The following is a 24,209-nucleotide window of genomic DNA, read 5'->3' on the forward strand; positions in this document are numbered from 1 at the left end:
TTGAGAAGGAGTTTTGCTCTGTTGCCCAGGCTGGAGTGCAGTGGCGCGAACTCTGCTCACTGCAACCTCCGCCTCCTGGGTTCAAGCGATTCTGCCTCAGCTTCCCAAGTAGCTGGGATTGCAGAAGCACGTCACCACGCCCAGCTAATTTTTGCATTTTTAGCAGAGACGGGGTTTCACCTTGTTGGCCAGGCTGGTCTCGAACTCCCCACGTCAGGTGATCTACCCGCCTCGGCCTCCCAAAGTGCGTGAGCCACCGCTCCCGGCCGAGTTTTGTTTCTTTTAAAAACAAGACTTTGGAGCGCCAGCGGAAACCCGGAGGTGGGGTGCCCAATCCTCTCTCCCCCTAGTCCCCTGCCGTCCCATCTCCCTGACCCTTGCCGCTTGTCTCTCGGGGCAGCTTCACCCTGGGTGCAGATGGGGAAGCTGGGGCGAGGTGGTGCCGTGGAATGACCGCGAGTAACCCCGGCTGGCGGCGCAGAACTCCGAGCTCCGCGGCGTGGCTGGACTGGGCTCTGCCGTGAGGGTGGGGGTGCTGGGCGTGGGCTGCGGTGGCCCCCAGAGACTGGCCCGCAGCGCCTCCTGGCCGGGGAATCTAGGAATCGGCCGGCTCTGCTAGGTGTCTGCTCGCGGTTCTGACTGTGAATCTGGTAAAGACCGGTGGTTGCAGACGGGGAGGAACTAAGAGGGTTGAGGCAAAAGCCCATTTCGTTGTTTTTTTGTTAGCGTGTTTCTGAACTCCCAGGCCGCTGGTAAATCGGCAACGTTCTTGGGGCGGCGGATGGTGCCAGGGTTGTGTGTAAATGCCTCTTTATGTATATTTTTATCAGAAAGAAGAAAAGAAATAAGATTAAAATTAAGAAAATAAACAAAGGAAGATAAAAGTTGTCTAGCACTAGCAGCAGTTGGCCTGCCTGTGCAGCATTGATACTATTAGCTTTTAAAATCCGACTTTTCAATGGCACCCCGAGAAGGGAACGGGTAGTATCATATCATAGTGGTTAAATTTCATTAAAAAAAAAAACAAAACTTTTTTGGTACTGAAATCAGCAAGTCACTTTCCCTCCATTGCCCAATTCCTGCTTCCCACAAAGAGAACCTGACAAAAATTTCCCCCAAGTTCAACATTGGAATTTTCTTGATTTTTTTTTTTTTTTACAGCTGTAGCTTAGAACCAGACCTAAATGTTGACCTTCTTTTCAAACAAAACTGAACTGAAAAAGTCCTTAATTTTTCATCTCCTCTTTTATTTCAGCCTATTCTTCTCATACCTACCACAAAAATAATGAAGGCTTTCTGTTGAGAAACTTTATCTTTCTGTTGAGAAAATCATTCTCTTGAGAAACTTTCTCCTAAACCAGAGAAAGTATGGAAACATGTAGAGGTTCCTAAGTAGAACCTCTACAGATATTATAATATTTTTCAAATACAGGTTCCATTGTCAGCCTGTTTCCCAAGTGCTTCCACAAACCATTAAAATAATTAATGCTAGGGAATTTTAGGAGAACATGGATACACAGTATGTGCTTAGAACCAACAGTAGAATCAGAAGGACCAGGGAAGAGGGTTTTCAGCCGTTATGATGACTACGAGCCGTTTAAGGGAATAGAATTGCTACTGTTGGCAGAACAGTTTAGGAGTCTGTATTTGAGCAACCACATAGTGTTCCAGAATGACATATCTGACTGTAACCTGCACATCTGTGGTATGTTGTTTCCCCTGCAGATAAGCATTTGAAATCTCAACCCTCGTCCATCTGCCTTTCTTTCTTTCTTTCTCTTTTTTTTTTTTTTGGAGATGGAGTCTCACTCTTTCTCCCAGGCTGGAGTGCAGTGGCTCGATCTCAGGTCACTGCAACTTCTGCCTCCCAGGTTCAAGCCATTTTCCTGCCTCAGCCTCCTGAGAAGCTGGGATTACAGGCACGTGCCACCACGCCCATCTAATTTTTGTATTTTTAGTAGAGATGGGGTTTCACCATGTTAGTCAGGCTGGCCTCGAACTCTTACCTCGTGTTCCGCCCGCCTCGGCCTCCCAAAGTGCTGGGATTACAGGTGTGAGCCACCGCGCCTGGCCAACCCTAGTATTTCTACAAGTGCAGGCCTATAATGGCCCCTGGACACATTTTGACTTAGAACATATTTACAGTTTGTGTGAGACAGTGCATTAGTGCAGGATTGGAAAATAGAGTGACCAGGGTTTGATTGTTTTCAAGGGTTGGTTGCTTCTGCTCAAGGAGTACCAATGTAAACTTTAAAAATGAATGAAACTGCAGGAAGTTCAGCGACTTAGCTTTTTATTACCTTCTGTAGTACTTACCATATTTGGAGAGGAGTTGTTTGGAATTTTTCCATTTAAATCTTTTTTCTTAAAAGGGATCTTCTCTCCCATAAGCCAGGATACTTTGGCTGTATTTGTAGTGACTACAAATTAAGATCTTCACTGTTTTAATTTTGAGCTTCTAGAATAAATGAACATTGCTTTAGACTCTTCTAATTATGAACCTTTTGGATATCCAGAAAAATATCAAAATGCATGTGGTTTTTGCATTTCTAAAATACTTTTAAAACCAAATACGTTGTTTTTTTCCTGAGATGAAGTCTTGCTCTTTTGCCCAGGCTGCAGTGCAGTGGTGGGATCTCGGCTCACTGCAACCTCCGCCTCTCAGGTTCAGGTGATTCTCCTGCCTCAGCCTCCCAAGCAGCTGGGATTACAAGTGTGCGCCATGAGGCCCGGCTAATTTTTGTATTTTTAGTAGTGAAAGGGTTTCACCATGTTGGACAGGTTGGTCTCGAACTCCTGACCTCAAGTGATCTGCCAGCCTCAGCTTCCCAAAGTGCTGGGATTACAGGCATGAACCACCACGTCCAGTTTCAAATACATTTTTTTTCTATCCAGATATTAAAGAAATAATACGATTATAATAGTCATTATGGTCATTTACTCTAGCATCAAGTTTTAAAAGATCGTTCTGAACTCTTGTTTAACTATGCTGGGAGCTGGGAGAATATCTACTGTAAAAAATGAGATCATCTTCTTATCTGCTTGTGGATGTAACCATGAATGGCCAAAGTTATTGTAAGGTTTAATAGACACTTATATAGCACTGTGTGGCAAGTACTGTTTGAAATGTGTTTCACATGTTTATTTATTTATTGTATTTATTTTGAGATAGGGTCTCACGCTGTTGCTCACGGCAGGAATGCAATTGCACGGACAAGGCTCACTGCAATCTCAGCCTCCTGGGCTCACGTGATCCTCTTACTTCAGCCTCCTAAGGAGCTAGGGCCACAGGGACTTGCCACTGCTCCTGACTAAATTTTTAAAATTTTTTGTAGAGTCAAGGTCTCACTGTGTTGCCCAGACTGGTCTTGAACTCCTGGGCTCAAGCAATCCTTCCTCCTCAGCCTCCCAAAGTGCTGCGATTATAGGCATAAGCCACTGTGCAGGTCATCAAACGCTAATTGAATTTTCACAGCAGAACCATTTATTGTCCCTAGTTTACAAGATTAAGTAACTGAGAGGCTAATTTATCTCTGGCCATATACCTTGCAAGAAGCAGCACTAAGACTTGGACCCAGCCAGTAAGCTCCAGAGTTCTTTAACTCCTGCACAAACATTTCAGCTGCTGCAAGCAGGGAACTTTTCAAGGATGCTCACCATCTTCTTCTCTACGTTCATCTGCTATAATCCTTGTCAGAATCTACAGCCTGTATCAGATTTTCCTTGTTGCTGTGAGTGGGTCATCCAAATTCTCTTTAACTTGAGACCTTGCTTGCATCGGGATTGCAACATCTTGGAAAGAATAGAATTAAAATTTACTCAACTCTAACTTTTCACTTGGTTCATAATGAACAGTATACTATTGCTTCAGTCAGATGTTTGTGAATAGTTGTGTAATCTCAAAATGTCTTCCCCCCTGTCATCTCTAGAAAATGGAGTGAGATAGTATCAGGCTGTAAGGCCATAAGAAACAAAGGAAAAGAGAAGTGAACTGTTAGTTTTGTTGTAAATCCTAACTTTGGTGAAGTTTAAAAATTTATTATAATACAATATGATTCCTGCTTGTCCTATCCCTAATTATGTTGTGGACTCTTTGAAATAAGCTATTTCTCTGTTACTTATTTTGAAATAAGCTATTTCTCTGTTACTGCCGTTACTGTTTAGAAATCAAATTTAGTTTTTTTCTTAAGGTATATATTTTTAAAAAATAAACACAGTTTCAAAGTTGGCCTTGTTAGCTGGGCTCGGTGGCTCACCCCTATCATCCCAGCACTTTGTGAGGCCAAGGCAGACAGATGACTTGAGGTTAGGAGCTTGAGACTCGCCTGGCCCACATGGTAAAAGCCCGTCTCTACTAACAATACAAAAATTAGCCGGGCATGCTGGTGGGTGCCTGTAATCCCAGCTACTTGGGAAGCTGAGGCAGAAGAATTGCTTGAACCTGGGAGGCGGAGGTTGCACTGAGCTGAGATCATGCACTGCACTCCAGCTGGGCGACAGAGTGAGACTCTGTCTCAAAAAAGACCACATCTGGCTCACAAGTGAAATAGGATGAGAAAGCACCTTTCTTATTAACTGGTATAGCAAATTAGAAATAAACTCTTTGAAAACACCTCTTGGTAAAAATAGTTGCATTTATGGTTGATTTATGGTATGTTGGATATGTTTTTAAGTTTTCCACATAATAATTCAGTTCATTCTCATGAGAACCATATGAGATAGGTGCTGTTATTATCTTTATAGATGGGAAACTGAAGTATAGGCCAGCTAGGTAAATGATTATGGAGTTCGTAAGTAGTGGAGCTGAAGTTGCATCCAGGCAGTTTGGCTTCTGTGAGTTTACCAATCTCGGGGTAAAGACTTTGTCTGACTATCAAAGTTTTGACAAGTGAAATATTAGCAAAAAGCTAAAGGTGAGTATTTTCATTTGAGTGTCTTCACCTGAAAACAGTTGCCTGAATAAGTAGCTTGCATAGAAAGGTACATTTTAGAAATACGTGAAGCCAGAGCATGAAAAGCTTACATAAAATTGATTTCCGGTGGGGACTTCAGTTACTCTGCATTCTGTGAAGACCACAAATAGCATTCAGGCAAACAGCATTTATTTCAACAGCGGAGGAGCATTGGATTTGGTTCCTACAACAAAGTTTGAAATCCTATCTTTTCCCATGTTGAAAACAAGGTTGGTATAAAACTCTTTAGCTGTTGCAAGCCTACTTTAAGACCTGATTTAAATATTCCCCTCCTCATGAAGCTCTTCTGGATCCACTCCTTCCCATCACCAACTTGAAAATAAGATCCCTTCTTTTTACTTCCGTTAAACCTGGATTACAGCACTCTTTGTGTCATGTATTTTATTCTGTTTTTTATTGTAGTTAACATTTATCGTATGCTCCTCTAGAAGGAAGTCTTTGATTCATTCTTCCCTGGCCTTAATTCATCTCGCTTAATATGGAAGGAGTTTAATCAATTTGGACTTGAATGAGTTGAACAAGGAGAATGGGAACCTCATGTTTGCTTCCTGTCTTCTAAAAGACTACTTAAGATAACAGGATAATCACAGAAAAGCATTAGAAATATAATGATATGAGAAAGAACTGTAGTTTAAGGCCAGATTTCTAGGCTTATGTTAGATTGAGAAATTTTAGTGCATAAATTATTTAGGCCAGATTACTTTTTGTAGAACAAACATTTCTGTTTTACTCAATTTCATTTCCTTTTCTGAGGCAGCTCTGATTTAAGAAAATGCTCTAGTCTGTGGCTTTCCACATTCAAGTACTTTGAGTTGTATGTTAATTTATTTTTGTTAATAAGAGTCGGATGACTAAGTAATTTAGAGATTGAAACACTTTTTAAAAAAACAATAACTTCATATGCATTTGGATCTATTCTTCTATACAGTGTTTTTGGCGAGGCGGGTGGTGTGTGTTTGTTTAAAATTCTCCAGTGTTTTCTGTGTCAAATCCAACTTCCAAGAAGCATTTGGAAGTCAAAGCATTTTATCTGGCTAGTCTTAAAGTCCAGATATTTTGTGATAACTGGTATTTAGTTTATGAAATTTCCTAAGAAGAACTTTCTGGTAGTAGATCCATTTATAAAAGATCCATTTATAAAAGCTTCCTTAAAGCTACCTTAGAGTGTTTATTTAGTTCTTTCTAAATAAGTAAATAGAATTTATTATTAGTATTTGGACATCTTGAAGTGTAGATGCAAATATTGGTGAAAAAGAACATGGATATCAGAGTCAAATTAATGTAGACTGAAATTCTGGTTATTACAAATGGATATCTGACGTTAGGCAAGTTGCTGATTGCCCTTTGCCTCAGTTTCATCATCTGTAAAGTAGGTATTTGTGTGTGTACATAATGTGAAGCATATAAGGCAATGCTTGGCTTATAGTGATATTTATTCATACTAGTGTTTTCAGTGATTTTAAAAGTTTGCTTGATAGTTTACTTCCACATCAAATTGTGTTTATGCAATGTAACTTGCTTTGATATCGCAGACATGAAAAAAAAAAAAATAGATGATGACAATGACAGTTACTGAATTAGGTTCCACTTTTATTCTAGATCACTAATTCATATTACTATTCAGACTTGGAACAATTAGATTTTAGTTAAATTTCTTTTCAAAGATGCATATAATTGTCAGTGGTTACCATATTTTGGGGAAGGGATTGTTGACTCCTTTGAAGAAAGATATGGATTCTCTCTTCAGAAAAAATACACATGGGCTCATATAGTCCAATTTTTATGTGTAATTACAGGATGTTCGTGAATGCCCACAAACCCATTAAGAAGTCATGTGACCTTAGACAAGTCATTTTATTTTTCTGTTATTTAGGTTTTTGGTCTATAAAATGATGCTACTTGACTTTTAAAGAGCCCTTCAAGCTCTTATGTCCTCTAACTCCAGGTCTGTATTTAGGAGAAGGAGTGATCCTTTGATTAGAGCTACCTAGACATCTGAGGAACATGCTGAGCATTAGTGTAACATACCATGTGGATTTTGAGAGGTAAACAAGAAATATCCAGGGAATGCCTCAGAGCATTCCTGATCAGATTGATGACAGAAGAAAGGAGTAAGAAGGAGGAGAGAAAGCTGTTGAAATTTCCTATTTACTTGCTTGAATGAAGACTTGAATCATAGAACCAGAAGGGTTTCTCATCTGAAATGCAAAGGAGGAGTTGGTTTAATTCAATAAATTTCTGTTGAGTAAACATGATTTAGTGAGACAATGTTCTTGCTTCTGGCTCACCATTTGGAAGATCTCTGTAAAATAAAATTAGACTCTCCGTCTCCAACATCATTTTGAGTATAGGTTTTGCTTCTTATATTGGAGTCCTGTTAAGCAAATAGGTGATCAAAGGAAAACATGCCAACTCTTCAGGCTCATTCATCCTTCAAGAATAGAATGCTAGTACCCGTCCTAGAAGGGGAATTGGACTATACCTCATAAGGATAGTTTTAAGTATCTCAGAAGACCCTCACTCGGGGTACGTGGGTAAGACACAAAGCTTTCTAAAGCATTGTCCCGAGTTTGTTGTTTGAGAGATCGTAACAAATTAGGAGTGGAGGGAAGAAGGAGAAAAAGGAGGAAGAGGTTTTTAGCCAGGGGCAGGGAGGGGGAAGAAGCTGCTAGGAAGATGTTTGGGTGTCATACCCCTGTTCACCCTTGCTTTGCAAAATTCTTGTAGGATGCCAGGTTGGGAATAATTGTTTTTGCCAAGAGTCAAACCAAACTTGTTTTCTTTAAGAAGTGAGTCTTTGGAGGGTGGTGGCTTGAAATCTATTGGATCTGGTATTTAGGTGATAACACCTTTGACATAAAGGCAACACTGATATAAGCAGCAACTTTCCTTGGAAAGGCAGAGAGAAAGTGAAGGCCCAGAATGATGAGCTTACACTGACTGCAGACCCTTTTCCACTCCCAGGCACAGACCTTGGGTTGGTGTCAGAGTTTACCTTAGCTGGGGTCAGGCTGTTCTCTGGTACTGGGAGAGAGAAGGAAGAGGAAGATATGATATTAACAATAACAACAACAACAACATACATCTGTATATATTTCAAAATTAAATACACTAATACACAGACAGTGCTATTAAACAGAAATTTATTTGTTCAGCAAATAAACACCATGTTCCGTGGAAAGTACTAGGTGCTGGACAGAGGTCAAAAGACTTTTAAGAGTCTGCCACCCTTAAGGATCTCTTTTTGCTTGGCATTCAAGGCTCTTGAAATAAGACTGTGACCTATTTTGGCAACTTTGTCCTGGATTATAACACACATACCTGAAGGAACTATGCCTGGTTTTCTCCCCAGACTGATTAACATACAGTATGGTTTGGTACCTGTTAGAATCCCTCTCTCCAGGTTTTCATCTACTTTAAGAACCCCTTCCTGCTATTGTTTGGCCCCTGGTTGTTCTGGAATCTCACATCTATCTCCTGTATTTGCCTTGGTTCACATTAGATGCTTTCTTTATATTCTTCACCTACTGAAATTTTACCCATCAACCAGACCATGGGTGAAGGAACACAGCATGGGCTAGGGCTTTTCCTGTACCTGATCTCATTTAATTTTCACCAGAACTCTGAGATAGGTAGCATTTCAGCCTGTGCAAACTACTGAAATTGACTCCATTTTTGTAATCATCAATATGTTTAAAAATAACTTCATATTTGACCTGTAATTGGAAAACCAATATCAGTTATTATAAATGGGAGGTAATTTAAAAAGTAATTAGGATTAAGACAAACTACTTTTGTTATAGTCTATATATAAGATAAACTGTTGGCTCTCAAAGGCCCCAGCTGACTATGAGACTAGATCTTACTTTGTGAGCAACTGTTAAAGAGGTATCAAAAAGATGACTAAACAAAGGCTTTCTCCTTTTTTTTTTTTGAGGCATATCTTGCTCTGTTGTCCAGGCTGGAGTGCAGTGGTACGATCTTGGCTCACTGCAACCTCTTCCTCTTGGGTACAAGAGATTCTCCTGCCCTCAGCCTTTCGAGTAGCTGGGATTATAGGCGTGTGCTACCACGCCTGGCTAATTTTTGTATTTTTAGTAGAGATGGGGTTTCACTATGTTGGCCGGCTGGTTTTGAACTCCTGACCTCAGGTGATTCACCCACCTCGGCCTCCCAAAGTGCTAGGATTACAGGGTTGAACCATTGTGCCTGGCCACTTTCTCCTTAATATAATAAAAATGTTTTATATAGGCTGAAGTAGTGCTGAAAAGAACCATATTTTCTTTTTTTTTTTTTTTTTTTTGAGTTGGAGTTTTGCTCTTGTTACCCAGGCTGGAGTGCAATGGTGCAATCTCGGCTTACCGCAACCTCCGCCTCCTGGGTTCAGGCAATTCTCCTGCCTCAGCCTCCTGAGTAGCTGGGATTACAGGCACGCGCCACGTGGCCATGCCCAGCTAATTTTTTGTATTTTTAGTAGAGACGGGGTTTCACCATTTTGACCAGGATGGTCTCGATCTCTTGATCTCGTGATCCACCCGCCTCGGCCTCCCAAAGTGCTGGGATTACAGGCGTGAGCCACCGTGCCCGGCCAAGAACCATATTTTCTCATGATGTGGTTCAATTTTAATACTGTGCTTGTTCATCTCCTAAAATCCTCTGAGTATCTCCCGCATTTGAGGAAATCCTGAGCTTGCCTATTGTTATATTAGCCCCATACTTCAGATGATGCACCTGACACAACGAGAAGTTAAATAACTTGTTGATGGTTCCCTACTTGGCTAATGGCAGAGTCAGGGATCCAAACTCATGTCTGTCTGACTCACGAGTTTGCGCTTTTCCCACTTGGCTGAATTTCTCATGCTACCTCCTCCATAACACCTTTCCTAGAACTTTTGAGGAATGCTTCTCCCTGTTCTCTCACAGCATTTTAATATAAGTTGCCAAAGTGTCCCAGTTTGCACCCCTACCAGCAATGTGGGAGAAAAATAGCAACATATTTTTGATGTTGGGATCTAGTGTTACAGTTTCTCATGCTCTTTAGGATGTATATTCCATGGCTACTGCATAGCAAAGTACCAGAGAGTTTTCTTAGACTCAGAAGGTCATCCACTGCAGCTTCTTCATCAAAAAGACTTGTTTTCTGGCCAGGCGCGGTGGCTGACGCCTGTAATCCAAGCACTTTGGGAGGTGGAGGCAGGAGAGTTGCTTGAACCCAGGAGGCAGAAGTTGCAATGAGCCGAGATCATGCCACTGCCCTCCAGCCTGGGTAACAGAGTGAGACTCCGGCTCAAAAAAGACTTGTTTTATGTTTTTTACCCACAGTGGTAGAAAGGCTTACTAAGTTTATTCTCCATCTGCCATTAACTCGAAATTAAAATCGTAGTCTCTTGCCTCTTTAATCCAGGCTTCTTCTTACTGTACCAGAATTTAGGATAAGTATTACAGTGCCCTTTATAGGAAAGAAAAAAGAAATTGTGTCTCTAGACTTCGGTTCCTTTCAGCTTAAAACGGACACTGAAATGTTAAATAGTGGACTGGCCTCATTTATTTCTCCAGTCTGTTGGTCCAATTTGAATCTTAAGGGTTTTTCTATTGGAACTTTTTGTTTCTTGCAAATAAAAATTGTTCTTTGTAAGTTCAAATCAGAAGGAAATCTCTTCAGGAATCCTGAATGTTGAGGGTTTCCTAAAGACTGCTTTTTTTATGCAAAAGTATGAAACCTAATGTTGATGTTGGCTGGTTAATATTAACTGTGATTCGAGGGTTTTATTTTTTTTTACTTTAATAGTTGTGTTAATTATAGTAAAAACCTTGAGGTCAAGATAAAGAAACCCTTTGGTCAAGTATTGTTTATTCAGTTGTCAGTCATGTTGCAGGATTTGCAAATTTAGTGGAATTGGTGCCATCTTCCAGTTTACAGTTTCAGTCACATTTCACGTGATCAGAGGATGGCTTTCTCCTCTGTGGAGCAAACAGAGGGTTGTCTGACGTTTGGTTCCAGCAGCTTCCATTAAGCAGAGGGGATGTGTCTCTGGAGTTTGCAGAAAGGAGCACAACACTCTGACCCCAGATGGCCCTCCATTTTGAGACATTGTCCAATTCGAGTTCTTGGAGTGTGTGACCAACACCAGTTCTCACCTGATGTGAATACTTAGCACGTTGTTGCTTGGGGGGATTGTATTGTGTGAATTTTTCAAAACCATGGTTGAGAAGAGGAGACTAACAAAAAGGCAACCCAGTAATTCAGTATGTATATGTAAACTTGTGATCTTATTCCCCTTGCTTCTCTTAATTTAGTGAGGCAGCCAGCAAAAAGGTTTGTTTTGGTTATTCTAAAGAAGGAGTCTGGTTGTAAGTTTTGGAGGGCCAGACTTAGACTCTGTGTCTCTGTGCTTGTCCTTTAACTTTGATTAAATTCTCACTAACCGAGTTAGCTTGCCCTCGCTGGGCTGCAGAAATAGAAGCGTCTTGCACACATGACATATGACTGCCTCAAGAGCTGGCTGGTCAGAGGACATTCTGGAGAAGACTGCTGATGCTGTATAAACAAGAACTGGACAAGAGCCTGGAGACTGGATAACTCAGTGTGGCACAAGGAAAGGGAATAAAGTGTTAAGGTGGCAAAATTGTATCCCAGTGTTGATAGGCTTCCGGAGTTCCTGACTTGAGCCTATGGGTTTAGAGTTCAAGGCTCCTTACCAATGCTGACAGTCTTATATTCTAGGTTGAGCCTCTGGGGAAGGTGCCCTTGCTTGCTGACATGTTTATCAGGGGTTCTAGCACTTCAGTCATGGATTCTCTCTAGCTCACATGAAGCTAATGAAAATGGATGTCCTTCCCTACAAATTAGAGAGGCTTTGAAGAAAATCAGATTAAGTGCATTCCTGCTGGAACTTATGTTTCTCTGAACACAGTTGGAAATGTTGTCACCCAAAACCTTTACTTTCAGTGCAATTTCTTGGCTGGTTTGTTACTATAGTGAATCTGCTTTAACTGTCTTTTCTTTTTATTATTATTTTTTTGAGATGGAGTCTCTGTTGTCTAGGCTGGAGTGCAGTGGCGTGATCTCGGCTCACTGCAACCTCTGTCTCCCAGGTTTAAGCAATTCTCTGCTTCAGCCTCCCAAGTAACTGGGATTACAGGCGCCCACCACCACACCCAGCTAATTGTTGTATTTTTAGTAGAGACGGGTTTTCACCATCTTGGCCAGGCTGGTCTTGAACTCCTGACCTTGTGATCCACTCGCCTTGGCCTCCTAAGTGCTGGGATTATAGGCATGAACCACTGCGCCCGGCCCTTTAATTATCTTTTCTTATCCCTGAGGTTTTACTTCCATTCTACATATGTTTGTGGAGCACTGGGTCATCTTGGGCTCAGTGTGGTGGAGAGCAGGAAGATGCTGAGACACAGTAGCTTGTGGCACATGGCTTTATTTATCAGGGATCACTGATAAGTTGGTACACTAGAGAAGATTGTAAGTAGAGCTGAAAAGATGGAATTATAAGGCTCAGATTTCTTTCCTTCCTTCCTTTCTTCCTTCTTTCCTTCCTTCCTTCCTTCTCTCTTTCTCTTTGTCTCTTTCTTTTTTGAGATGAGGTTTGCTCTTGTTGTGCAGGCTGGAGTGCAGTGGCATGATCTTGGCTCACTGCAACCTCTGAGTCCTGGGTTCGAGTGATTTTCCTGTCTCAGCCTACTGAGTAGCTGGAATTACCGGTGCCCACCACCATGCCCAGCTCATTTTTGTATTTTTAGGAATGGGGTTTTACCACATTGGCCAGGCTGGACTCGAACTCCTGACCTCAGGTGATCCACCCACCTTGGCCTCCCAAAGTGCAGGGATTACCGGTGTGAGCTACCACACTTGGCCAAGGCTTAGATTTCGAATAGAGATTTCTAATTGACATAGAGACTGGAGGAAACGGGGTGGACGGACAGGAAAACTGAGTCGGGTGCTAAAAACTTGTAGGAAGGTGGCAATGTGCCGTGGAAAATAGGATCAACCTCCGTGAGAGTGTAGAGAAAATAGGGTAAGTGAGTGGTGAGGATCCCTAAGAGGGGGATTTATGGTAAAACAATGGTCAGAAGTGGCAACAGGATACCCTGTAATGCTTTCACCTCTCCCAATGCACTGGGTACTGGAGAACACTCCAGTTTACTCTGAAAAGGCCCTTAAGAGACATAGTGTCTTCTGTGGACAAAGAAGACAGAAAAGAGATTCCTTTAATATACCACCTACTCTATGCCACACCCTTAATGAATACTTCACTCTGTGAAGTTGGCAGCATTACTCATTATAATAGCTACTGCACACTTACTTTGTTCTGGGAACTGGATGGATGCTTTGCATATATTATCAGCTCTATTTTTTGGAGAAGATACAGGGGCTCAGAGTCCCTAGGGTTCCAGAACTGGTGAGTAGCAGAGTCAGGATTCAAACCCAGCCTTCTTTGATTCTAAAACCCCCTTTCTTCCTGCTGAAATAACTCAAGACAACAAAGGAGTTAAGGATTTGGGGAGTTTTCTGCATTGTAGAATAGACCCAAAGGAAAAGAAATAAAGATAGTGACTAAGATTTGGGTTTGTCTATCCCTCCAAATGCTTTGAGCACTTTCATAAATAAATATAAATCCTTCAGGCTGGGAGAAGTTTGAACACCTGAAGATGTTGATTCCTCAGTGATGTAAGCCAAACAAAATGATTTTTGCTGATAAAGTCACTAAACCATTTCTCCCAAAATTCTCTTGGAAAGCCCTCCTATAACAGCAGGAAACATTATCCAACCAAGTTTTTTTCTGCAAATAAGGGATTGTTGATAGAGGCTTGCTTGCTTGTGTTTCTTTGTAGCCTCAGGGTGTTTATGAATTAACTAGTCCCTTCCCTTCAGATCTCTTTTATTCTGGCATTATGATTGTAGTTGAAAAAAATTGATTTTTTTTCTATGACATAGAATGTTGAAAGATTGATTGCTTTTTTAGAGAAAAGGTTCTTTTTACTATGTGTTATATACCCTCGACCAGGGAAAAGGCAAATAGTGGTATTGTTTGCTGAAGTCTTCCTTTGAAGGTTGCTCTGGGTTTGCTTAGTGGAAATCAGCGGGGGAAGAGAGACTATCTCTAACATTTTGTTAGAGTTTCTTCGTAGTTCCACAGTGTTGAAACAAGGGCTTGAGTACAAGACACATCTGCTTTCAGAAATCCTGGCTCTTGTGAGGTTTAGAAGTCCTGAGACCATTTAGCTGGTGGCAGTGGGAATGTTGAGGGTGATAAATACGATCTTTGGTTGTCCAAGTATCAGTGACATGATATAGATGGAGTTAAACCTTTAGGATCTCCTTATTTATTTGTTTGTTTATTTTTGAGACACGGTCTTGCACTGTTGCTCAGGTTGGAGTACAGTGGCATGATCATAATTCGCTGCAGCCTCAAACTCCTGGGCTCAAGTAATCCTCCTGCCTCAGCCTCCCTCCACCACACCCAGTCAGGAGCTCTTGTAAAATTGTATTGTTGACAACATGAAGGATTATGTTTCTAAAAGGTTAGTATAGATTTGTACAATATTCATCGATTTCTGGTTTCAGTTTTTACATTTTCATTTCATAGCCCTCATTTTGAAAATTAGCTATTAGCAAATAATTTTGTCTAGGAAATTGCATATGTATTCGAGTGAAAGAAGGAAGTGCAGTTATCTATTATCTTTTTTTTTTTGAGATGGAGTCTTGCTCTGTCGCCCAGGCTGGAGTGCAGTGGCACAATCTCGGCTCACTGCACCCTTCACCTCCTGGGTTCAAGTGATCCTCCTGCCTCAGCCTCCCAAGTAGCTGACACTACAGGTGCCTGCCACCATGCCCAGGTAATTTTTGTATTTTTATTTTTAGTAGAGATGAGGTTTCACCATGTTGGTCAGGCTGATCTCGAACTCCTGACCTCAGGTGATCCACCCACCTCAGCCTCTCAAAGTGCTGGGATGACAGGCGTGAGCCACTGTGCCCAGCCTCTATTATCTTATTGTAACTAACAATCAAGTAAGTATGACACATTTGATACTTCAAAAAAACTGTACCCAAGTTACAGATTGTTGGAATTAATAAAATTCATTGGATCTATTTATCTATCTATCTATCTATCTATCTATCTATCTATCTATCTATATATTTTTTTGAGATGGAGTCTCACTCTGTCACCCAGGCTGGAGTGCAATGGCGTGATCTCGGCTCACTGCAACCTCCGCCTCCCAGGTTCAAGCGATTCTCTTGCCTCAGCCTCCTGAGTAGCTGGGATTACAGGGGCATGCCACCGTGCCCAGCTAATTTTTGTATTTTTAGTAGAGACGGGGTTTCAACATCTTGGCCAGGCTGGTCTAGAACTCCTGACCTCATGATCCACTCACCCCGGCCTCCCAAAGTGCTGGGATTATAGGTGTGAGCCACTGTGCCCGGCCCTAGGATCTATGTATTTTTAAATGGACAATGTGATAGCAGAACCTTGTTTAGAATGATAGAATTCCTCTGGAATGACTGGATAACTTCATTTCATTCTTGACTTTTAACTTGGAGGATTTCTTATCCCTTTTGCCTTCTCAAATTTGACTATTAAAATGTTGCCGTTAAAAGTAGGAACACAGTTTCGGGGGCGAGTACCAGCCCATGACCATTCTGCAAGGCCTCCTAGCTAAAGGCAGTTTCCCTGGAATTGTGGTCTATTGAATGTTTCGGGAGTGTGAGGAGGTGTAATTTAAAGCTATCCTAGCAAGGATACCCTTAAGGATAGAGGGCGCAGTAGCATCTGGAGGCCTGAAAAGTTAAACTGCAGCAGCCAAATTAGCCTCAGGCTCAATGAAGCTGATGGGTCAGCCTGGTAGAAATCGCAGGATGACTCAAAATCCCCTCCCACCCACACAGCAGCCACGTTCTGTCTTCAATCATGGGTGCAGTAAACCTGTTCCTTCCGGGTTTCCCGGCCTTCAGTAACCTTGCTAGGCTTGTCCCTGAATGTGGCTGCCGATTCAGAGGCACATGATCAGAGACGCAATTAGAGAACAGACCTTTTCCAAAGCAAGCATGTTCTGTTGAGCTTAGAAGTTTCATGTCCTAATATTCTAGGACCCTGTGCATCTCTCTGGAGATGAGGCACATGAGTCACATCTGTGATTCTTGCTTTTGCATCAGCATCTCATGAATAGGCAATCAGAGCTTTGGCACCAACCTATTTTCAGTTCATATCTGATACAGTTAAATCCACCTCCTGTTTTGTAGTTTACTAACAAGCTGTTATTGATATAAGACACCTAGAACACTGTAAATATATAACATTTTTGTCTATTATACCTCAATTAAGAAAAAAGACATCTAGAAGCAACCTCATCAAGAGAGATACTGAGGCTGGGCACTATGGCTCATTCCTGCAATCCCAGCACTTTCGGAGGCTGAGACAAGATCCCTTGAGGCTAGGAGTTCGAAACCAGCCTGGCCAATATGTTGAAACCCTGTCTCTACTAAAAATATGAAAAAGTTAGCCGGGTGTGATGGTGGGCACCTGTAATCCCAGCAACTCTGGAGGCTGAAGCAGGAGAATCACTTGAACCTGGGAGGCAGAGGTTGCAGTGAACAGAGATCATGCCACCGCACTCCATCCTGGGCAGCAGAGCGAGACTCTGTCTCAAAAATAAAATAAATAAAAAAATAAAAAAGAGAGATCGATAGCTGTTGTTGGAAATTTCAACTTCCATCTCACTTGTGGTAACTTTTTGGAAGTTTGTTGAATAAAGTAGAATACACACACACACACACACACACACACACACACACTCATTTGTTTAAGGTTTAATGAATTAGCTGTCATATAACCACTGTTTTTGAAAGATAAAAATTAGTTGCTGACTATACATTTTGCGTTGGAACTATTTGGATAGAACTCTGAGAAATGCATTCAGAGCAGCAAACAAAATCATAAGAGAAATCACTTAGTGGGAAGGGGCATGTAAGAGTTGTTGAAAAAGGGCCAGGCACAGTGGCTTAAGCCTGTAATTCCAGCACTTTGGGAGGCTGAGGCAGGTGGATCACAAGGTCAGGAGATCGAGACCATCTGGGCCAATATGGTAAAACCTGTCTCTAATAAAAATACAAAAATTAGCTGGGCATGGTGATGGGCACCTGTAATCCCAGCTACTCAGGAGGTTGCGGCAGGAGAATCGTTTAAACCCAGGAGGCAGAGGTTGCAGTGAGCAGAGATCACTCCACTCCACTCCGGTCTGGCGACAGAGTGAAACTCCATCTCAAAACCACTGCCACCACCACCAACAACAAAAGAGCTGAAAAAGTTATTTTTTGAGAAACCAGCTCTAATGCTAGTCAAGTCACTTGCTTTTAGGGAGGCCTCAGCTTCTCTGTCTATAAGGATTGCAGCAGGGGTATAGTGGGAGTGAGCCTTCAAAATTCCATGAGATTTTATCTACTAATATGGCAGTCAAATGGAGCATGACTTTGTGGAAGGCACTCCTCTTCTGCCCAGAGGGTCCAATTTCTGTCCCAGTGAGATGTGACACTTTTGTGGTCCCTGCTTGGTGATTTCCCTCTTCTGGAACCTGCCCTGGCTCAGGCATGAGGGCTGACTGTCACCCTTAGATGGGAGCCCAGCACTAAAGCTCACGTGCTGGCAGTGTTCTTGTGGCAAGGAAAAAGACCAGTCAGCCCTTTTGTTACTGCACAAGTGAACAGCTTCTGGTAGCTGTACAGACACATGCACTTTCTTTCCTCACTGTATTTCCTTAGATAGATTTAGTGCTGTAGAAGGGTAGAGGGCAGTCGTGGGAAGGCGTTCCTGTTTTCCTTTTGGCTGTGCCAAATGAGGGGAAAATCCTCCCATCTTGTCTTTTTGGTATTCTTGCTCTCTCTCCCTTTCTTCTTCTTTATAATTCTTATTTCTCATCTCTCTTGGAAATGTGCATGTCAATTTCAAAAGGGCACAATGTTTTGGTGAGGAAGAGGTGGGAAAGCAGGTGCCAGGTGCTGACTAGGGTTATTATTTCCCTCTTCCCAGCCAGCTTCCTGTGAATATATATGTGTGTATGTGTGTGTGTATATATATATATGTATGAGTGTGTGTGTGTGTATGTGTATGTATATGTATATATGTATGTGTGTATATATATGGATATATATAAGTGTGTTTGTGTGTGTGTATGTGTATGTATATATATATATATGTGTGTGTATATATATGGATATATATGTGTGTTTGTGTGTTTGTGTGTGTGTGTGTGTGTGTGTGTGTGTATATGTATTTCTTTTGCCAGCATCACTGAATCTGTCTGCTGTCTGGTGTTCCAGGTTTTGTTTTAGAGAAAAGTGAAAAGAATTTATAATCCCTGCTGTCATTTAAGCCACCCTTTTGTGGGTAGCATATGGTTCACTCTCTCAGTTCATTGTCCCAAAGATGCTGCATCAGAAAGGAAGGACTTCCGCCCCATTACTCTCTGTCCCCTTACTCTGCTTTATTTATCTTCATCAATCCTACCACCCGCTGCTTGAACAACCCGCTATTATTTGTCTATTTCCCCTCCCTGGTAGAATAGAAGCCCCATGAACAGAGGAACTTTGCTTCTGTTGTTCACTGAATCTCTAAGGTCTGGAACAGCACCTGGCATGTGATAGGCACTCGATAAATATTTGTTGTGGCTAATGGGAGCCCTGCAGAGTTAAGGCTGCAGTTGTTTGTGGAATTCATAAGTGGTAATGAATATTTATCTGCTATTCCTCTTCCAAGGAGATCACACAATAATCAGACTTTACGCTATCCAGTTCTCTGGTCTTCCGAGTTATGACTTGTGAGGTATGTTAATTATTATAATAGAAGGCAGTTTATTTGGTTCAGATTTATTGATGTGTAATTTACACACGGTAAGACTTCTCCTTTACAAAAGTATGATGAGTTTTGAAAAATGGATACACATGTGTATCTACTTCTGCCATGCTCCTTTGCAGTCTGTTATCTCCTCCACCCATGAGCACTGACCACCACTGCACTAATTTCTATCTCCTTCGTTTCACCGTTTCAAAAATGTCGTGTAAATGGAATCATGCAGTATATAGGTTTTTGTGTCTGGCTTGTTTTTCTTATCATTAGGGTTTTGGGATTCATCCAGGTTGTTGCATGTATCAGTAGCTTGTTCCTTTTTATTGCTGAGTAAGTGTCCCAGTTTTATTTATTTATTTATTATTTCATTTATATATTTTGAGTCAAGAGTTTTGCTCTTGTCGCCCAGGCTGGAGTGCAGTGGCACAATCTTGGCTCCCTGCAACCTCTGCCTCCTGGGTTCAAGCAATTCTCCTGCCTCAGCCTCCTGAGTAGCTGGGATTACAGGCATGTGTTGTCATACCCAGCTAATTTTGTATTTTTAGTAGAGATGGGGTTTCTCCATGTTGGTCAGGCTGGTTTAGAACTGTTGACCTCAGGTGATCTGCCCGCCTCGGCCTCTCAAAGTGCTGGGATTACAGGCATGAGCCATCGTGCCCAGCTATTTATTTTTGAGAAGGAGTATCACTCTGTCGCCTAGGCTGGAGTGCAGTGGCACAATTTTGGCTCACTGCAACCTCTGCCTCCCAGGTTCAAGCATTTCTCCTGCCTCCTGAGTAGCTGGGATTACAGGTAGCCACCACCACGCCTGGCTAATTTTTGTATTTTTAGTAGAGACGGTGTTTTGCCATGTTGGCCAGGCTGGTCTGGATCTCCTGACCTCAGATGATCTGCCCACCTCCAGCTCCCAAAGTGCTAGGAATACAGGCGCGAGCCACTGCACCCAGCTCTAGTTTAATTTATTCACCAGTTGATGGACATCGTGACAACTCATTGTTCCAGTTTCTGGCTATTCTATATAAGGCTACTATAAATATTCACAAATACCTAGGCTGGACTGGCTGGGTCATATCGTAATACTATGTCTAACTTTAGCAGAAACTGTCCAACTATATTCCAAAGTGTCTCTTCTATTTACAGTTCCACAGTATATTGAGTCCCAGTGTCACCATACACACACTAGCACTTTTAATTTTTAATTTAATAGGTGTGTAATTATATCTCATTGTGGTTTTAATTTGTATTTCTCTGCAACAATGATGAGTGTTTTTGCTTATTTGGGGAGTTTTTAATTCAGTAGTCTGTTGTATTCTGTAGATATTAATAACTTCAAAATATCAGTGGCATTTGCAGTGAAAATGTCTTTAAAAAAGTAGTCAAAGGTTTCAGCAGTGACTTCTGAACTGTGCAAAACAAGGTTGAGGTGTAGAGGCTGTCACATTTTGGCAAGGGGTGATCCACCTGCGTGACTGATGAGACTCAAAGAGAGTGCGCCTTGGGCTTGAGGATGAGGATTGGCCAAAAGTCACTTGCGTGGCCCTGATGGCCTTGGGAGGCTGCCCAGTCCATAGCTAAACCTGGTGTTATGGGAAACAGACTTAGATTCATTACGTTTTCCAGGAAGCCCCAGGAGTCTCCTGGGAAGCTCAGCAGTCCTTTGTGACCCTCTCAAACCTATGGTAGAAGCTGCTGAACACAGAGCTCCCTCTCTGGGGATAATTTGCCCGAATCATTTAATCAAGCTTGAGAAATGAGTTACCACAGGCCCAGGAGTGCCAGTACCCTTGAATTCTGACACCCTATTTCTCCTGTACATCTCTTAATTAATTAATTAAGCAGATATCCCCTGAGTGCTTACAACAAGCCAGGACCCTTTTGTATACTAAGGAAAACAGGGATGAAGGAAACAGGAATGGTCCCTGCTCTGATTCAGAAGGTAGAAATCCTCTTTCCCAGCAGAGCCTTCCTAGGGAGCACATAGGAAGGGCTCCAAACCCACGTATCAGTTGCAGAGGAGGAGATCAGGAAAGGACATTGAAGAAGTGGAGACCTAAGTTTGAGACCTAAGAGTTACCCAGGCTAACAGTGCTTAAGAAAGTGTCTTAGGACAAGAGAGCCCACCAGTGAAGTCCCAGCACATGTCTGAACGTGCAGCACATTCAGAGCTTGTACATAAGTCACCAGGGCATAGCTTAGCAGGTGGGGAGCAGCGAGAGAGTAGGCTGGAGTCCCAGAAGGGAGGCCAGGTCAACCTGGGTGAGCACTGGACTCTTGTCTTCAGGTGCTGAGGAGCTGGCAAAAGGTTCTAATTGGGGGAGTGGCATATTCAGATATTTGGTCTAGCGGAATAACTCTGGGTGCTCTGTGGCAAATGGATGAGAGGCCAGTGAGGTGGTGGTTGTGGTCATCCAGGAGCCAGATCAGAGTGGCCTACTGCCAGGAATGACTGTGCAGCGGGATCCTTTCCAGCCAGTAACTGGAAATGTGTGTGAGGGCAGAAGCGAGTGTGCTGCGTTTGAAATATTGAGAAATCTAGTACATAGTGCTGCCTCTTTTATAGCTTTTTTTTTTTTTTTTTGGTTTTGGTTTATTTGTTCACTTCCTTCGAAAACCAATGTGGAAATGTCCCTTTAGCTTCAGTTACCTGGGCAGAAGGGCCTGGGCATTGCCAAACCCTGCTCTTAGGACAGAAATGTTCCCAGTGTTGATCATTGTGTTCTGAGATGGGGGAGCAAATTGTGCAGGAGGCCAGGGCAGTGCCAAGGTGGGCGGGAGGAATTGGAGCAGGAAGCTTGCCTATTTGTGCCCAGCAAAGCCAGGTAGAACTTTGTACTGCGGCTCTATGCTGCTTCTTACCAACCTTCTCCAGGTGCTTCCTGGAGAGTCACTGGAGTCAGAACCTTTTTGTTGGAAATCCAGACACTTTACTTCCAAGAAAATGCTGTCCAAAAAAACTCATCCTTCTCTTATTCTCATGAACGTTGTATAGAGGTATGTCTTCTCTTCCTTTGAGCTTCCCCAATCAGGGTTTAGGGGAGGTGATATTCTGTATTTGGGCTTGGCTCTGTGTACTCCAACGCTAGGCTATTAAGATTTCATCCTTCCTGCTTTGCCCCTCCTACCTTTTTAGAAACCCACAGTGGATTTGCTAGAAATATAATGGAAGGTCCTGTTTAGACAGGATATAACCATTTCTCAGCTAGAGGATATTGGTGGAATGAAGAAAGATAAATGGGGAGAAGGGAAATCATATTGCTTTGGCACTTACAGTAAGCCACGTACAGTGTTGGGAACTTACTTATATTATCTCGTTGAATCCACAGAACACCATTCAAGGTAAGTATTGTCATCCTCATTTTATAATGAGGAAATTGATGCTCAGAGAGCATAAAGCCTTGGCCAAGAGCACATACTTGGGAAGCCAGGTCTATTTGATGCCTGGGCTCTTTCTGGTAGTTTTCCTCTTCTTAATTGTACCCTCCTCAGTGTTACCTTGGGGATCTGACAAGATTCATGTAGCTTCTAAATCAACAAAGTGATTCCTGGAGAGCAGCTTTTGTATGAGAAAAAAAATCTATTTATTTAATGTTTCTGGAATGCAAGCTCTGTCCTGAGCCACTTAGAAAACAATTTGGGATTACAGGCATGGGTCTCACAGTGCTGTTCTGGCTGCCAGTGCTGTGGGGCCAGTGGTCATCTTTGAACAAACTGATGCAGTGCTGGTTTAACTCTTCCTCTTTTTGGAGTGAGAAACTTTGGGGGCCTGTGTCCTTCTAGAAGTTTGCTGAGCAAATGGTAAAGAAAATAAATAGGTCCTAAGGCTTGACTATGTCAGAGGGATTCTTGATTTATTGGACTGTCTATTACTGAATTAGAATACAGAGTGGTAGGCTGTCTCTTTTCAGACACTTCAATTTCCTCCAATCTCTTGACTTTTCTAGAGGTTTTAATCCAAGTCCTTGTGGGGTGGGAGATAAAAGGGTGCTGTTCTGCTAGAGACTGACTTTGGCATTGAGGTTTCATTTGGACTCACAGATTTCTAGTCTAGTGCTTGGTTTTATTATTATTATTATTTTAGAGAATTCCTAAGTCTCACAAAATGAATGTTTAAAATTTTTTTTTTTGAGACGGAGTCTTGCTCTGTTGCCCAGGAGTGCAATGATGCAGTCTCCGCTTACCACAGCCTCCGCCTGACGGGTTCAAGTGATTCTCCTGCCTCAGCCTCCAGAGTAGCTGGGATTACAGGCATGCGCTACCATGCCTGTCTAATTTTTTGTATCTTTAGTAGAGATGGGGTTTCACCATGTTGGCCAGGCTGGTCTCGAGCTCCTGACCTCGTGATCTGCCTGTCTTGGCCTCCCAAAGTGCTGGGATTACAGGTGTGAGCCACTGCACCCAGCCTGTACTTGGTTTTATATTCCTACCTGGCTGCTCCTTGTGCCTCATGCCCAGTGTCCCACCCTATCCTTGCCCCACTCCTCTACAGGCCACAGTGATTCAGTCACTGAGCCATTTTATAAGCAAAGCTAGAAGAGTTCATGGTTATCAAGTGCCAGCAGGGCCGAATTTTCACCTGCGTGTCCTCCCTTCTTTCATTTTTCATCTTCTGCCCCCGCCCCAGCTTTAACTTTAACTTCTTGGGACTATTCCAGCATTAATTAAGGGCAACTGCTGCGTGGGTGGCTGGGACACGCAGAATGTAGTATCCCCTGTTCATGAGAACGCCTTCTTGCCCTAGCAGGGCAAACAGTCCTCCAAGGAGGCACCTGTGACACTGACAGAGTAGTGGGGCGGTGTATTCAGGTGCAGGTGGAGCGAGGCCAGAAGTGTGCATATGTCCTGACCGTGGGAGCTTGTTTGTCAGTTTCACAGTCAATGCCCCGAGCCTGCCTGAGCAGACTTGTTTCTCCATGGGACATTGCTTTCTTTCCACAGAGACACAGCACTAGGGTTGTCCACTTTACCTGAGAGCCAGGTGTCGGTTGCATTTTCTTGGTGTTTATGCACAGTCATCTAAGGCACGTTGTAGCTTTCCAGATTAGGAAACTGCTTTATTGATGGTGCTTTTTTTATCATGTGAAGGACCCAGTTGTGTAACCCATTGTAAATTTAGTCTGTAAGGAAGTTCAGAGAATAGTGTAAGTCACTCTAGGCTTGAGGCAAAATTTACAAATGCTTCTGACTTTTGAGGTATGGGGAGGCACTTTCTTAGAGAGAGTCTCTGGAATTCCAATATGCCATTTACGTTCTCAGTGTTCTGGCCACCTGAGAGAACCTCACTCAAGACTGTTTTCAGAAGTAGATTCTTCATTCCCAAATGATAATATCCATGGAACTAAAATGATTCGGACCATAACAACTGGCTCCCAGCCTGCTGTTGGAAAAC

At 42.5% G+C, this 24,209-nt stretch overlaps 1 protein-coding gene across 2 annotated transcripts in view; it reads left to right on the plus strand.

The window, feature by feature from the left end:
• ABCA1 (ATP binding cassette subfamily A member 1) overlaps positions 1-24,209 on the plus strand; it is a 154,841-nt gene that overhangs the window by 1,182 nt on the left and 129,450 nt on the right. The gene's annotated exons all lie outside the window — the stretch shown is intronic.

This window comes from Cebus imitator, unplaced genomic scaffold (assembly GCF_001604975.1).
Source record: "Cebus imitator isolate Cc_AM_T3 unplaced genomic scaffold, Cebus_imitator-1.0 Scaffold51, whole genome shotgun sequence".
Classification (NCBI taxonomy): domain Eukaryota; kingdom Metazoa; phylum Chordata; class Mammalia; order Primates; family Cebidae; genus Cebus; species Cebus imitator.